Consider the following 13963-nt stretch of genomic DNA (forward strand, 5'->3'; position numbering starts at 1 on the left):
AGCATAGCTTCCAGGAGGATCTGTTCCATGATCTTCCCAGGCACAGACGTAAGACTGACTGGCCTGTCATTCCCCGGGTCTTCCTTTCTTCCCTTTGTAAAAATGGGGGTTATGTTTCCCCTTTTCCAGTCAATGGCAACTTCACTGGACTGCCGATGGATAGTGGCTTAGCAACTTCATCCGCCAGTTCCCTCAGGACCCACAAATGGATCTCATTAGGTCCCATGGACTTGTGCACCTTCAGGTGCCTTAGATGGTCTCGAACCTGATGTTCTCCCACAGTGGGCGGCTCTTCATTCTCCCAGTCCCCGCCTTTGCCTTCCGTGGCTTGGGCGGTGAGGCTCGGGCACTTGCTGGTGAAGACCAAGGCAAAAAAGTCATTGAGTACCTCTGCCTTCTCTGTGTCCCGGGTAACCAGGTCTCCTGTTTCGTTCTGGAGAGGGCCCACATTTTCCCTCGTCTCCCTTTTATCCGCAACGTACTCTCTTTCGCCTTGTAAAAAAATGTAAGGATTGTAGTACAAAAGCTACCAGAGGACATCACCAGTATTTAAGGCTCCCTACAGTTGCAGGAAGCTTGGTCTGCTTAGAGGAACTCAGCAGTATCACTAGCTGGCTATTTCTCCTATATAAGAACATTTTTGGTTTTGTTTTGGTGAGCACTCTAGTCATGAGAAGAAAGTCCACAAGAAATTTGCATCCTACAGAGCAGCATGACAGGGACTTTAAACTGTGTATACCTGACAAAACTCATCTTCAGTGCAATGCTTTTTATATCTCCTGATAGTTCATCTCCTAAATGAACTTTAGACGCCTCTCATTTAAATTCTTCATGGGTATAACCTGTTAAAAGGTGCTTCACATGACAACTTAATAAAGGCTGATCTTGTGAAAACAGAACAGAACATGATGACAAGAAATTAGAGTACTATTCTTGGTTTTCCTTTTTTTTTTTTCCTAATTCTGAGAAATTTGTTTAACCTTGCTGTGCTTCATTGTACTCTCTATAAAGTAAGGATGATGATACATGCCTATTCTACAGAGATCTGGGAAAATAATTATCTTTACATTGAAAAGCTATGGGAATGAAAAGTATCGTTACTTCACTGTTATTTAATTGTATTAAAAATTATCCTTCAATTTCCATTACAGTCTTTGGTATGAAATATAACAAGAGTGGGCAGAAGTAATGAATGCCATAGTCCTTTGTTTTCTCCATGGGTAAAGGTGTTTAGTTATATGAATTGATTGGCAGATCCACGTCCTTTTAGAGAAACAGAGCCTATCTTCTGTTTGAAGGAGGAAGAAACCCTATCAAATTCCTATCACCGGTTTAGTTTAGGTTCTTCCCAGCCATTTTGTAGTGTTTCAGGTCTGGGAGCTTTTGGGTTTTGCTAGCATTACAATGCTGCTCTAGTAATTACACTGTGAAGAAAAATAATCTAAAAATAAGCTAAAGAAATCAAGCTCTCTGGCGTTAACATCCCAGATGGGAGAAGAACATCAGTAGGATGCTGACTAAACACAAATCTCCCTGCAGCTTTTTAATAAATTTTCCTCAATACAGTGCTGACATAAAGAAGGTATTTCAGAGAATTTTTTGTTAAATATGAATCTTACTTTATGACAGATCCAAGGTCCCACTGAAAATTAGTAACAATTAGGAGTAGTGCGACATGACTCCCTCCTTCCTTTGCACTAACCAATGACTGTGCTTCTGAACGCAACTCTTGCCAAATCAGAAGAGCCTGCAGCAGAAAGATTACTACATCAATATCATGAGGTCAGAAGCTATTTGATCTATTAAAAGGGAGCATTGTGATAGCTGAGCTATGCAGGTGAGATGCTGTAATAAAACCATATAATGACATTCCCTGTTCCCAAAGAATTTACACTCTATTATTAGGCAGAAGAAGTAATGAAGATATTTTGGATGTTACTGACCTTTGCAATAACACCACCTTTGGGTGTTACCCCCTGTGACCATTCGAAAAAAAAAAAAAGTGTGCAAGAATAACCCTAAGAATATTTAGAGGGTGCTTAAATAATAACCATCAAGGAAGAAGTTTACCAGAGTTAATTTTTTATATATATATATTTAATAAGTTTTTATGGCTTCAGATAAAATGTAGGTATTGAGTAAGTTGGTTTGAAATTTTGGAAACTGGTTATAGCAGGTCAGATTTACATCCTAGCATGCTGGAAGGTTTACATCATGTCTCACTAAGGCGGCAATTGGCATTATTCGAACGCTGGGTCTTTACCTTTCCATGTTTCCATGTCTTTTCCTTTCTGTGAAATGAAGAGCATAATTCATCCTCCAACTATAAACGTCTTCAGACATTACAGTCCCCTGCAGCTCTGAGTCACAAATCAAGTACTTATTACAGTCTGGACTCAGTATCTGATTGTGTTTTGATTCCCAAGTTCTGGTTGCGATGAATGGTGTCGGTCTTCTGCAACAGCTAAATTAGTTTAAAAAAGCCACACAAACACTACAACCATATACTTTGTTTCTGTTGCAGAAAACTGGCTAGCCTGTGACAAAAGAAATTAATTCTAATGTTTGAAGGGGGTCAGTGAATGAATTAAATTAAGGTTCTGTAAGACTTCTCTTATATTTAATCACCAGAATAAAGAAGAGCTACTGTTATCTTCCGAAATGATCCTTCCTGGCTGCAGGGTAGAAAGTCAGAATAAAGAAAGGTAATACATTGACTTTATTACTGTCAGTGATAATAGAGATAGCACCAAATGAAAGGCCACAAGAAAAAGCCTCAGGGTCACTTGGCTAGACGAACTTGCAACAGCAGCATACTCACATTACACAAGGAATTGAAGCTACCCTGACAGTCAAGGTCTAAAGGGACCAAAAGTTCTAAGCAAGAAATTTCACAGAAATTTTTAAGGATCTGGGATAAAGTTGGATTGAACAATGTCTAAAGCTGCTTCTGTGTCATAACAGAGAAGAAAAAATCCTAAACTAGAATCCGAGAAAGTGTACCATTTGTAAAATTATTCAGAACAACTCTTAGATGTCTATGATGCATCTTTCATTGTGGCTTTCTAAAATCTGTTTCTAGTGAATTATTCTGGAAAGTACGATGCTTCTACCCTCTCCTCTTCACAGCTGAGGTTCAGGAAATTACTGCAATTCCTTTTTCTTTTATATTCCTACATATTCCTCTAAAGATTCTGGCAAATTTTGGAAGGTAGAAGACTATCATAAAATATATGAAGAGCTATGCAGTAGCCTTCATGTATTTTTTTTAATGTTAAAAGATGTGTACGAACAAAGTGAAGTGTGATGAAATAGCCCTGGTTGTGTGGGTTCTTTTTGTTTTGTGTATCTATATCTTGTGTCTCTGTGTAATTTTACCCTTAATACAGACGTATATGAAGAAACCCCATGAACCCAGCTGGATACCAAGTAATTTCATTTGTCATACAAGTTTTAGCTACATGCTTCTTTACATGCTGGGTAGTTTCTAGTGGCTTCTACTGCCCTAGAGGCTTGAAACCATTTGGATGCTATTCTATTCGCACGTCTTAATCACTAACTTTGTGTTCATTATGGGTTCAGTTTGCTATTATATGCCAAAAATACAAGTGGCTTTATTCAGGTGAATTAAAACACATTGACAAAAAGTATCAGTTACTTTCTTATAGAAAGGAAAGTTCTTGAGCTTCATTTCCCATTCTGCAGCATAAGCCTTATTTCTAGAGAACAAGAGTGTTAAATCAGCAGGGCTCTGCAATTACCGACTACTTAGAAGCCAAAGTGAGATTTAATTGTGAACTTTGTTCATTGATCTAAGTTGATGCTGGCACAATCTAAATATGGATGTTTACCTGCCATAGATAGATTTACCTGTAATCTACAGTATGCTTTGAGTTCTGTTTTTTCAATAGGAAGTGGTTATGTGAAGCACTGAAACACCTAAAAATTAGCTAGATACAGACAGATAAAAACAGGAAAGCCAATAGAAATAATTGTGTTCTCTAATATTAACACATTGTTGCCTATACACAATGTTGCCTATAAACATTTTCACGAGTACAGATTCTGACTGATTATATCCCAGAAAATGTAAAAAACCACAGCAATTCAGTTAAATACAGTTCATTCCTTGGGGGAGGAAAAAGACATAACTTGAAAGTCCTCCATTTGGACTTGATCAGTTGAAAAGCTCAATGTCAGGGCTGAGTGTGCCAATAGGCTGTAATGGCTCTGATGAGCCCCACCTGGGACCTCCACACACAACCCCTACCCATGGCCCCAGAAGATCCATTTAGCCTCAGGTTGCCCTATGCTGCAGGTGTATCTACCACCCCCATCCCGGCATTGTTGTTCACACTTCCTGGATTGACCTTAGATCTGGCTTGTTGTCGCCTTACGGTCCCTGGACTCTTCATAGGATCTGTTGCTGTTACCACCTTGCATTGATTATCCAGCTCACATGCTATTGGACTGTGCCCTGGCAATGAGGGCACTGCTCATCCTGTGCTGTGGCTCCTCTCAGCTCCTGGTTCGCCTTTAACCTTAGAGTCCTGCGCTTGCTGCTCCATGGTACTCAGTGGCCACCGTTTCTGTCAAAAGTGAATCTCTCTTAGAAGTGAGGCACCTGAAAGCACTCAGCATATCATGCAGATAGGTATGCGTGGAGGAGCCCAAGTCTACCACTCTCACTAGCAGCATGCTTCACTTACAAGATTTGCCTTTATTATCTTTTTTCTTTCTTTTCCTTCTTCAGCCACTCTTGCTTCTCAGAACCTTTCCAAAACGTGCTAGTGACACTTCCTCCATGATGCAGATGCTAGGGTCTAGCTGTGCTTCAATCTATATGGCTTTGTACGAGAATAGCTGAAGGCAGAAAATATGTTGCAGTTAGCGCTAGTGGAAACAGCTGCAGAAATGACCATAGAGAGATTTGTGTAGTCAAAAAGAAAAAAAAAAGTTATAAGCTTGAGCTTTGTTTTGCACTATTCTCATTAGCTATTTTCTGCAACCTTCTGTAACTTCTCAGATCCCAGTTTCATGTCATATACCCTTTTTCTTCACTCTCTCTCATCCTTTGTTTCCTGCCTTGCCCTTTTATCCATCTTCTTTCCTTCACTCTTCCTTAATCTTCTCCTAACTAGCTTTACATGCCATAAAGTTGTGAAACTAACCCAATGCTTGCTACTGCCATATAGTTCACTCATATGCATATTGTTCCCCATAGCCACATTCAATTAATTAACTCCAGTGGCGGTACCTTACCTAGCTAACCTCTCATAATTTTTACCTTTCTCACCATTACTCCAAGAGCCAGAAGAATAAAACAGGGGAGAATATTCAGGCCATTTAATTTCTTCTACTATATACCTAAAGGTGTGATGTACAACCATGGAGGAGGGTTTCTAGGAAAGCACTCCAACTAATTGGTTGAGAACAGATCTGTTCCAGAGATCCTTTACATCTCTCTTAGCAATCTAGTTTCATGTAACTTAATAAATAATGTGCTCCTCAGACACAGTTATGAAGTTTTGCTTTTACTGCCCCAGCCATCTGCACGTATATCAAGGAATTAACAATAGTCAACTGCATCATCCAAAAAGCAAAACTAAGCAAAAAAATAGGTGTAAAACCTCTGCCAAATTTGGAGAAAAATATCAATTGTTTTTTTGGAAAGCATTAGGAGTTTGGATGAGGCTAAAAGAAAAGATTATGTTCTGTTAGAAGACCTTTAAAAAGCAATCTGCATGCTGAATATTAAGCACAGATCTTTTGGTAAGTCTGTTGGATCTAACGTATTCTTTCTCCGTTTCTCATAAAAAATACTTAAAATGTAGAATATTGTATCCTGTGAACTTAAAAAAAAAAAGCACGTTAATTTTAATAATCTCTATACAAGAAAAGATTGTTTCCTTGTCTTTTTGGTAGCCTGTTGCTAAAGGATGGTTTTATACAGTCCAAAACAAGACTAAATTAATGTCTATGACAACTCAATCCTATTGATTAAGACATTAAATTCTCTTAGGGGGAAAAAAAAAGTTAACCTACTCACTTTGCCGAAATATTTAACGTGTTAGAAATGAAACTAGAGACATTTGGATTTTTGACATATTTACAACATGCAGATAGCTTTCTTCATCTTTCCTACTTAAAGATGAAAGCAGCATGTAAGAAATAGGTACCTAATAGATTGTCACTCTAAGTAGATGGTTGGTCTTAAAAGCTTCTGAAATTATTGCACGTAGGCCAGATGACTAATGACAGTATGAGGACTAATGATAGTGTATTATCAGCCCATAGGCAAAAGAGAGGCTCTACAAGTTAAATGTTAATTCATATATTACATATTGTTCCATGTTTGATTAACAAAATTAGGCAAAATTACAGGCAAATTCCCAACATTTATTAATTTCAGAATAAAATTTTTGCTATTATTTAAGATACAAATATAGTAACTTCCTTTTAACATGACTCATTCAAGGGAGACTCATAGACTGTTTGGCTTCAAACTATTAATCATGGTGGCATATAATTTTTCTCAGTTCGAAGGACTGTGTTGCTTCTAAAGAAAATAGCATTACAAATTTAGCAAAACACCCTATTGATTTAAGCAAAGGATGACACAAAGAGTCTGTTGTTGATTCACTGTCAGTTACAGCCAGAGACAAATCAACATATTTCCATGGAGAATGTCTCGTGCTTGCAGTTTACAATCAATGAGTAGGACAGAGGTGATAATATATGACACTTTCTGCTGGCACATTCATTTTGTACCCTAATATACCTCTGAGACAAGTTACAAATGGTTGAAAGCAGAAACACTGAAGGAAGACATTTCTTTTCCCATCACGGGTCATGGAAAAAAAAAAGTATTGAAAATAGGTATCCATAACCTTTTGAAAAAGAATGGCTTAATATACTCTATTATTTGTAAAATATCATTACAGATGAATAGGCTACTTCTACACATGAAATCTAAAAGACAAACACTTGTGTTGGTACCAAATTCTAAAAGATTTTTTTAACTTATGATTGCATGACTAGATTTTATTTTATAGTATGTCAACTATTATCTAGATGTGATCAGTTTGTTATGTTTATGAACAACATTTGGTTATATACTTATCAGTGACTACAGGCCACTGGAACCCTTCCGTTGCTACGACCTCAGGCTTGTTCTTAACAGAAGAAAAAAACACTAAGGCATGAGCAGTGAATTGGAAAAGTAATCTGAAGAAGGCCAGACAGCTGATCATGAGAGACACATCCTTGAGACCAATGGCCACAGATTCCATTTTATTTCATTTTTCATTTCATTTCAGTCATTTTCATCTTTAAGTTAAAACATATGTATTTTTTTCTAGCATGTGCTTTCAATGTTTTAAAATATGAACTGAGCATAACTTATGTTCTGACAGCTAAAATAATACTTCTGGCTCTGCGCCATCCTTTGCCTGCAGCCAGGAGCACTCCCAGCATGACAGCTCCAGGGGGCCTGAGCGTGCTACTACCACCCTAGCAGAGGATTTCATGGCAAAGGAAAAAAAGCCTCCCGCGCGCTCCTAAGCAGACATATGCAGGTATATCACTTTTGGTAATTATCACTGCTATTCCTGCTTACTCAGGGCAACAAAAGACGACATTTCTGCTACTATTTTATCACATTTCCCTGATAAAGCAGGTTAAGAGTTGTGATCATTAAACGGGGCAGGAGAGCTGGGATGCACGGATAGATTACAGGCATCCCAAATAAATGTATGTGACTCAAACCCCAACACATTTTATTTGGAACTGATTCTGTGTGCTTCAGAGGAGCACGATCGTGATCTGCAGCACGTGTAACACTGTTCAATTGCTTAATGCAATTCATGTCTGAGAAGAGTGTATTTCAAAATCTACAGCAATGAAAATCTCTATTCCTAAAAATTACAAATGCCTTAGCAAGGTTACAGTACCAACTGCCTCTCTGAAGGGCGTGGGAGAGGGACAGAGTGTGCACTACTAAAAGAAAATTTAAGTGGCAAGTCTTAAAGACCAGTAGGAATACTCTATGAAGTAACCTGGCACATAGGCATGGCCTGGAGTAAATGATGATTTACTCCTTTTAAAGATGCCTTTTTCAGTCAGCTAGCTCTGGAGCTTTTGGGAGATGTTATTCTGATCTAAAGCTTGAACAGCACATAACCACTTTTATCTAAGACAGTTATGCTGGGTTTGTTTACCCAAATTCCAGATTAACAGGCCAAAGATGCAGAGACACTAGAGCTTGCATATGTAGATCTTACCAGTCTTACAGGTGAAATCTTTTAAATCTCACCTGTCAAAACAACACCATACAAATGTGACTAAACTACTTCCAGAGCCAGGCCACACCTGAAAGCAGCACAGCTGCATTCCAGTTTCAGAGGTCCACATCAACAGCCTACAAAGCCAGCTTGATGTTTTGCTACTCATCAGAACTGGGGGTTACAATGAGGTCCGTGACCGTGCAGTCAGACTAGTCCATTACAGCTTAACTATGAGTGGATTGGTGCTGTATGTGCAACTGAATGGACTCAGCTTGGGGTTTGGCGCTCTGTGGGGGCTGATCCAGTTCCCTTCCTGGGAACTTGGAACACTACTTACTATAAATCTTTGGAAATGACATGATGGCTGCTGGGGTACAGATGAGAGCCACAGAAGGTACAGTCCATATCTGGGAGCAAAGAATGCAAAAATAAAACATTTTGAAAGTATGGTAGGCAGGCCAGACATGAAGGGCAAGAGAAACTGCTTTCCAGCAGTTATTTCATTACTTTTCCCTTTGAGTTACTTATAATTTTCTTAACAGTACAGTATTTTTTGCTCTGAGACAAGATGTTAATGTGGGAAGACCAGGTCTGCAAGAGAGGAGAAAGCCACTGCAGCACTTCTCCATTTCAGAGCCCTCTTCCTGAAACAGGCTATGCCAATGACAACATACGATACAGTGTGAAGTACGTGCTCACTGTATCCAATTGCCAGAAGTGATATCTACTGTAGGGAGCAGAGGACAGTATCTGAAAACTGTAACTGCTACTTATGTAGCACATGGTTTTTGTGTTCTACACCTGTAAAACCGACCGGTCAAAGTTTGTCAAGAAAGAAAATCCACCAAAAATAAAGGAAAAAGGCGGCAATGAAAAGAAAAATTAAAAAGACAAAGAAAGAGCTCAATGCATATACTGTATGAAGGCAAGAATATCAGGAAGATATCAATATGAGAAGGCATACAAAACAGACATAGTAAATCAAATATTATTTTAAAATGCTTGATAATTAAAGATGAAACAAAAGAGCAGAATGAGATTAGATTAGGGGAAGGAAGTCTAAGATTGTGGAAACTAGAGAAAAAATTAGTTACATGTAAAACGCATGAGAAACAGGATGTTACACAAAGACTCACCAGAAGCTGTAAGTTTTAAACATAAATTAAAAGCATGTGGGCGTTCAGTGTAGTTTCAGTACGAAGACACTATTTTTTTTAATTTTGTGGAATAGAAGGAAAGCAGCAGCTTCTGATTTCCTTATCAGTCTAAACATTGGACTAAGTTCAGAAAACAATGGATTCTTCTCATCCTACTTATGGCTGCTCTTGGTGACACTCTTTGTCCAGTTCTTCAGCTGAAGTTCTTCAGCTCCAACATTTTTAGTTTCTAATGACTGTGCTACATTGGCTATGTATTGTCCCTCTGATGAGAATAAGAAAAGAAGAAGAAACAGCAACTACCATTAAGTCTGAAAACTCTGGTCTTACCATCTTTTTGAGGACAATTTTTTGTTCCTGCTTCATTGGTGCCGTGGTTTAACCTCAGCCGGCAGCTGAGCACCACACTATTGGTATAGTGGAAGATGATGGATATTTTCAATAAGGAAAAATATGCGAGAAAAAAATCCATTAAAAATGCAAGAATTGGCAATATTACACCTTTCACAATTATTTTATTTAGTTGAACCACTAACAGCTGAAATTATTTGCCAGATTAGAAATTTATAATTTCAACATTTCTCACAGTTATTTTAAAAAATTACTTTCAATTTTTGTCTTAGCTTTTTGTCTGCCTGTGATGTAATATCAAGTACTACTTACCCAGATCTTTGTATCATCCCACTCAAGCCAATTCATCTGAATATATAGAGAGGGTCTATGCTTTAAACAGAAATTTAACCTTAACTTTATGGATCAGGTTATCTATTTACATTTCCAGAGTATTTTGATTTAACATATTCTACATTGGTTCATCTCTATTTTACTTCTCTATTGGGGTATTTTTTTACATGGGCTTTCTGGACTATGTGCAGACCCAACACTACATCCTGTTTTACTTTTTTATTTAATTTTATGGCCTTCAAAAAGCATCAGTTGAAAAACTCAGGCAGAAGAAACTTCCAATAAAGAAGGAATTCTGATTGTTTAGATCTCAGGGCCACCATCAATTACTTCTTAATTATTTTTTCTCAAGCTGACTGAACCTCTATATAGCTAGATACTAGTTATAACAAATGTGGTTGAAGAAGTTAAGCGCTGACATTCAGAACACTCCTTCAGATGTTTGTCAGTAGGAAAAACAACGGGCAGGTAACCCACAGAACAGTAAATTTCCATAATTAAAACAGCTACCTTAAGATTTGTTTTTATGTTTTGCACAAAGTGTCTTTTTCACTCATCTAACACGAAAGCCAAGGCCAAAAAGGAAAGATAGAATGAAAAATTACCAGAAAAATCTGGTTTCATTAACTACAGAAAAGAGCAGAATCAGAAAATGATCACTGTTTCAAAATGATAGTAAGTTGTGAATATTTTCTAAAAAGTTGTGTCAACATTCAAATGAATGCACCACAATGTGAAATAACTGATTAGAAATACAGCTAAAGTGTAGTTCTCTCATATCCTTCTCCTTCCATTAGCTTTCCATAGCTAAACAAGCAAGTAAAGAAATTCTTACTTGATATGGGTAATACTTAAGAAATCCAAACCTTAAGAAATCCAACAAAGCATTATACTGTTACACTTTATTAAAATTACACTTTTTTGTAGAACATCAAAAATATTTTAAACACTGTCAGCTAAAGCTCCATTAAAAATTTTACAAGTTTAAACTTTATTCAATTACCAAAATGGCATCTATCTCTAAAAATAAATTTTCAAGAAAAATACTTGTTTTGCATAGATTTCCTGTATATATATTCAAAGACATTTAACATAAGATTCAAAGACATAGAACATAAGGTTTAAAACCCGACAAATCAAGCCAGCTTAAATGCAATGATATGTAAATGGTTTTCATTAACTAAACTGAGATGTGCAAAAATATAAATTATGCATTATTTGTTAGTCCTGTGTTGACAGGTTTACATTCAAGGAATGCAATTTGCACTACTCTACTTTTAAGCCAATGCCACTTTTAGGAAAGTCAAAATGCTGTTTTAGTCTAAAGAGCAACTTTTTTCTACATAAATAAGAAATTAAATATACCTAACTACTCAATATATATGACATCATCTTTATTTGGAATAGTTTTCATTATAAATTGCTGTGCATATCTGATTTTCTTTTCAATATGGTAACAGTTAAGTCTCAATACTTAACCATAATTATCCCTAGTAGCAAATTTCAAATTTAGCTAAAAAATGGCAGTCTTGAATACATATTTTTCTGTTAGGCATCTGAATGTTGTAACTTTCACCAGCAGCACAGAATGAAGACAAACTAGAGTCTTCCACCTAGTTCAGATTTTCTTTATTTGCATGATCATGAAAAAACAACAGAGTATCAGAACAAAGTATTGAAAGAATAAATAATGCTTAAATCTGCAGAGACAGTAAAAAAACCCCAAACTTTTACAGAATAATGAAGTTTTGGGGGCACATTAGCCTACACAACCCATTGTTTTACAAGGGTGAAAGGATGTTCACTGTGCTTCAGTTAAGAAGTGCTCTATATGGGTTTTGAACTCAGCTAATTTATACAGAGTTTTGACGGGTCTGTCATGTAATACTAAGCTATGTCTTTTGAGAATATTAACTTACACTCAAATGAAATTATGCACATCTCAAATTTAAAATAATGTGACAATAAATATCTTTCACATCAAGATGCAGAAGTTAGATACTGCAATAGAAAATATGTACCTTGCTTCTGGTTTGATCATGGATGACAGGAGTTAGAGTAGAGTTGGAGAATCGTACATGCTTGAGTAGAATTTTCTGCTAGACCTGAATGCTGAAGCTTCTTTTCAGCTGAGAGAAGACGGCAGAATGACCTTCCTAATTGGTTGTCCATGTCCACTGTAAATGGAAAAAAAGTGGTACCAGTTCAAGCATAACATGGTAATTTACAGGAAAAAAGACTATCAGAAAATTCCCTTAAAATTAAATGAGCAAAATATGGCCATAAATTCTGTCCTGAGTGAATACTGATTAAGTGCACCTTGTCTGACAGGTAACGAGTATGAGTTGGTCATGCATGAGAAGATCTAGGACGTAATGGGAAGACGGGGAATGAAAAACAGGAAACCCTCATACATACAATAGGCAAGGAATTATACACACTTATTCCACCTATCTAAAAATTCTTAATAGATAAAATACTCAATGCCAGCAAAAATTATTTAAGTTCACTATCTGAGGGCAAGGCATATTTCAGTGTAAAAATGGAATTTATTTGTTTCTCCTCCCCTCCATTTCTCTCATGCAAGGGGGCATCAGTTACAGCAGTAATGGTATGGCAATTTGTATGACTACTTGAATCCCTCAGCCCAACTAACAAAAGACAGAATTATTTCTCAGTCATAGCCTAGCAGAAACTCTCCCCCTTATGTTTACAATTATCTCCACCTCAGTTGTTGCCACCTACAACCATTGTGTGCTGCAGGTATTAACTAATTCTGCCCCCAACAGAGTAATACTCACTCCTGGCCTCTTACCAGCTACATTTTTGTGTACTTCATTTCTCAGGGCTTTTACTTAGAAATCCTGTTCCACCAGTACTCAAACTTTGGCTAAAGCTCAAAACTTCATGCCTCTCAGCTGCATTTCACAAAAGTCCCAATGCTTAAACCACTCCAGATTAAATTATTATTGTAAATGTCACCAAGTTACCTAAATTGCTGTTTTTATTGTAACAACCACCCTAGATCTTCAGGTTTTCATATCCACTAACCCGAAATCCACAAACACTACGCCTTTTGCCTGATCATTTGGCGAACATGAACTTACTGTTCCAGAAGTGTGAATATCATCCATTTTCTGATACTGATCTCTGGCGTTTCTCATTCCTCTCAATGGAAAACTGATTAGTCAATCTGCTACAAGTCCTGACACCTGTGTACTTTTAATTCTTCAAAACACCAGAAGCAGCCTACTTTTCCCACCCTCTGTCTCCCCACATCTCACGTAATTCCTCCAGCCCCCTTTGAAACCAACGATGAGACAATGCCTTAGAAACCTCACTTGAGACCAGGGCTCAGAATGACCCAATGCTTTTGATCATCTCGGGCGTCACCAGCCTGCACCGGGGCCCCCCTGTCTCGACCTCCACTTACTTCAGTGTATTCCCTTCCACAGTACTTCCTCCTTTCACCAAATTCCTCTGAGCTTTCCCTGGGATCCCCGTAGTTTTTCAAACTATCTCATCTTCCAGAGCATCGCCAGCATCAAAGCCTGAAGTCCCTTCTCTCGGAGCGGGGCAGTGCCACTTTCTGACTCCCCTTGTGAGAGGCCGGACCGAAGCGGGATCTGAAAAGATGCCGGCCTCCCCCTTTGCCCCTGCTCGTCGGAGGAAGACGAAAACGCCGTAAAATTAGGAGGCCCGGTGAAAGCAGAGCAATTTCCGATGGGCACCGGGCACCTTGCCCCATTTTTAAAAACCGGGGCTGAGAAGCTGCCTGTCCTCCTTCGCCCTCCGGCGGTGCTGCCTTTCCTCCCCCCGCGGCCGGCCCCGGCCCCC

The 13963-nt window shown here is 38.0% G+C and overlaps 1 long non-coding RNA gene across 2 annotated transcripts; it reads right to left on the reverse strand.

The window, feature by feature from the left end:
* Nucleotides 1–4590: 4590 nt before the first annotated feature.
* On the reverse strand, nucleotides 4591–13376 carry LOC103907219. Of its 2 annotated transcripts, XR_658072.2 has the most exons (5): nucleotides 13234–13376; nucleotides 12148–12303; nucleotides 9773–9849; nucleotides 8623–8692; nucleotides 4591–4863 (listed from the first exon to the last, which is right to left on the reverse strand). It is a non-coding gene; the product is annotated as an uncharacterized LOC103907219 (long non-coding RNA). The 2 variants fall into 2 exon arrangements; XR_658073.2 differs by lacking the exon at nucleotides 9773–9849.
* Nucleotides 13377–13963: the final 587 nt, after the last annotated feature.

This window comes from Aptenodytes forsteri, unplaced genomic scaffold (assembly GCF_000699145.1).
Source record: "Aptenodytes forsteri isolate BGI_AS27 unplaced genomic scaffold, ASM69914v1 Scaffold139, whole genome shotgun sequence".
NCBI lineage: Eukaryota > Metazoa > Chordata > Aves > Sphenisciformes > Spheniscidae > Aptenodytes > Aptenodytes forsteri.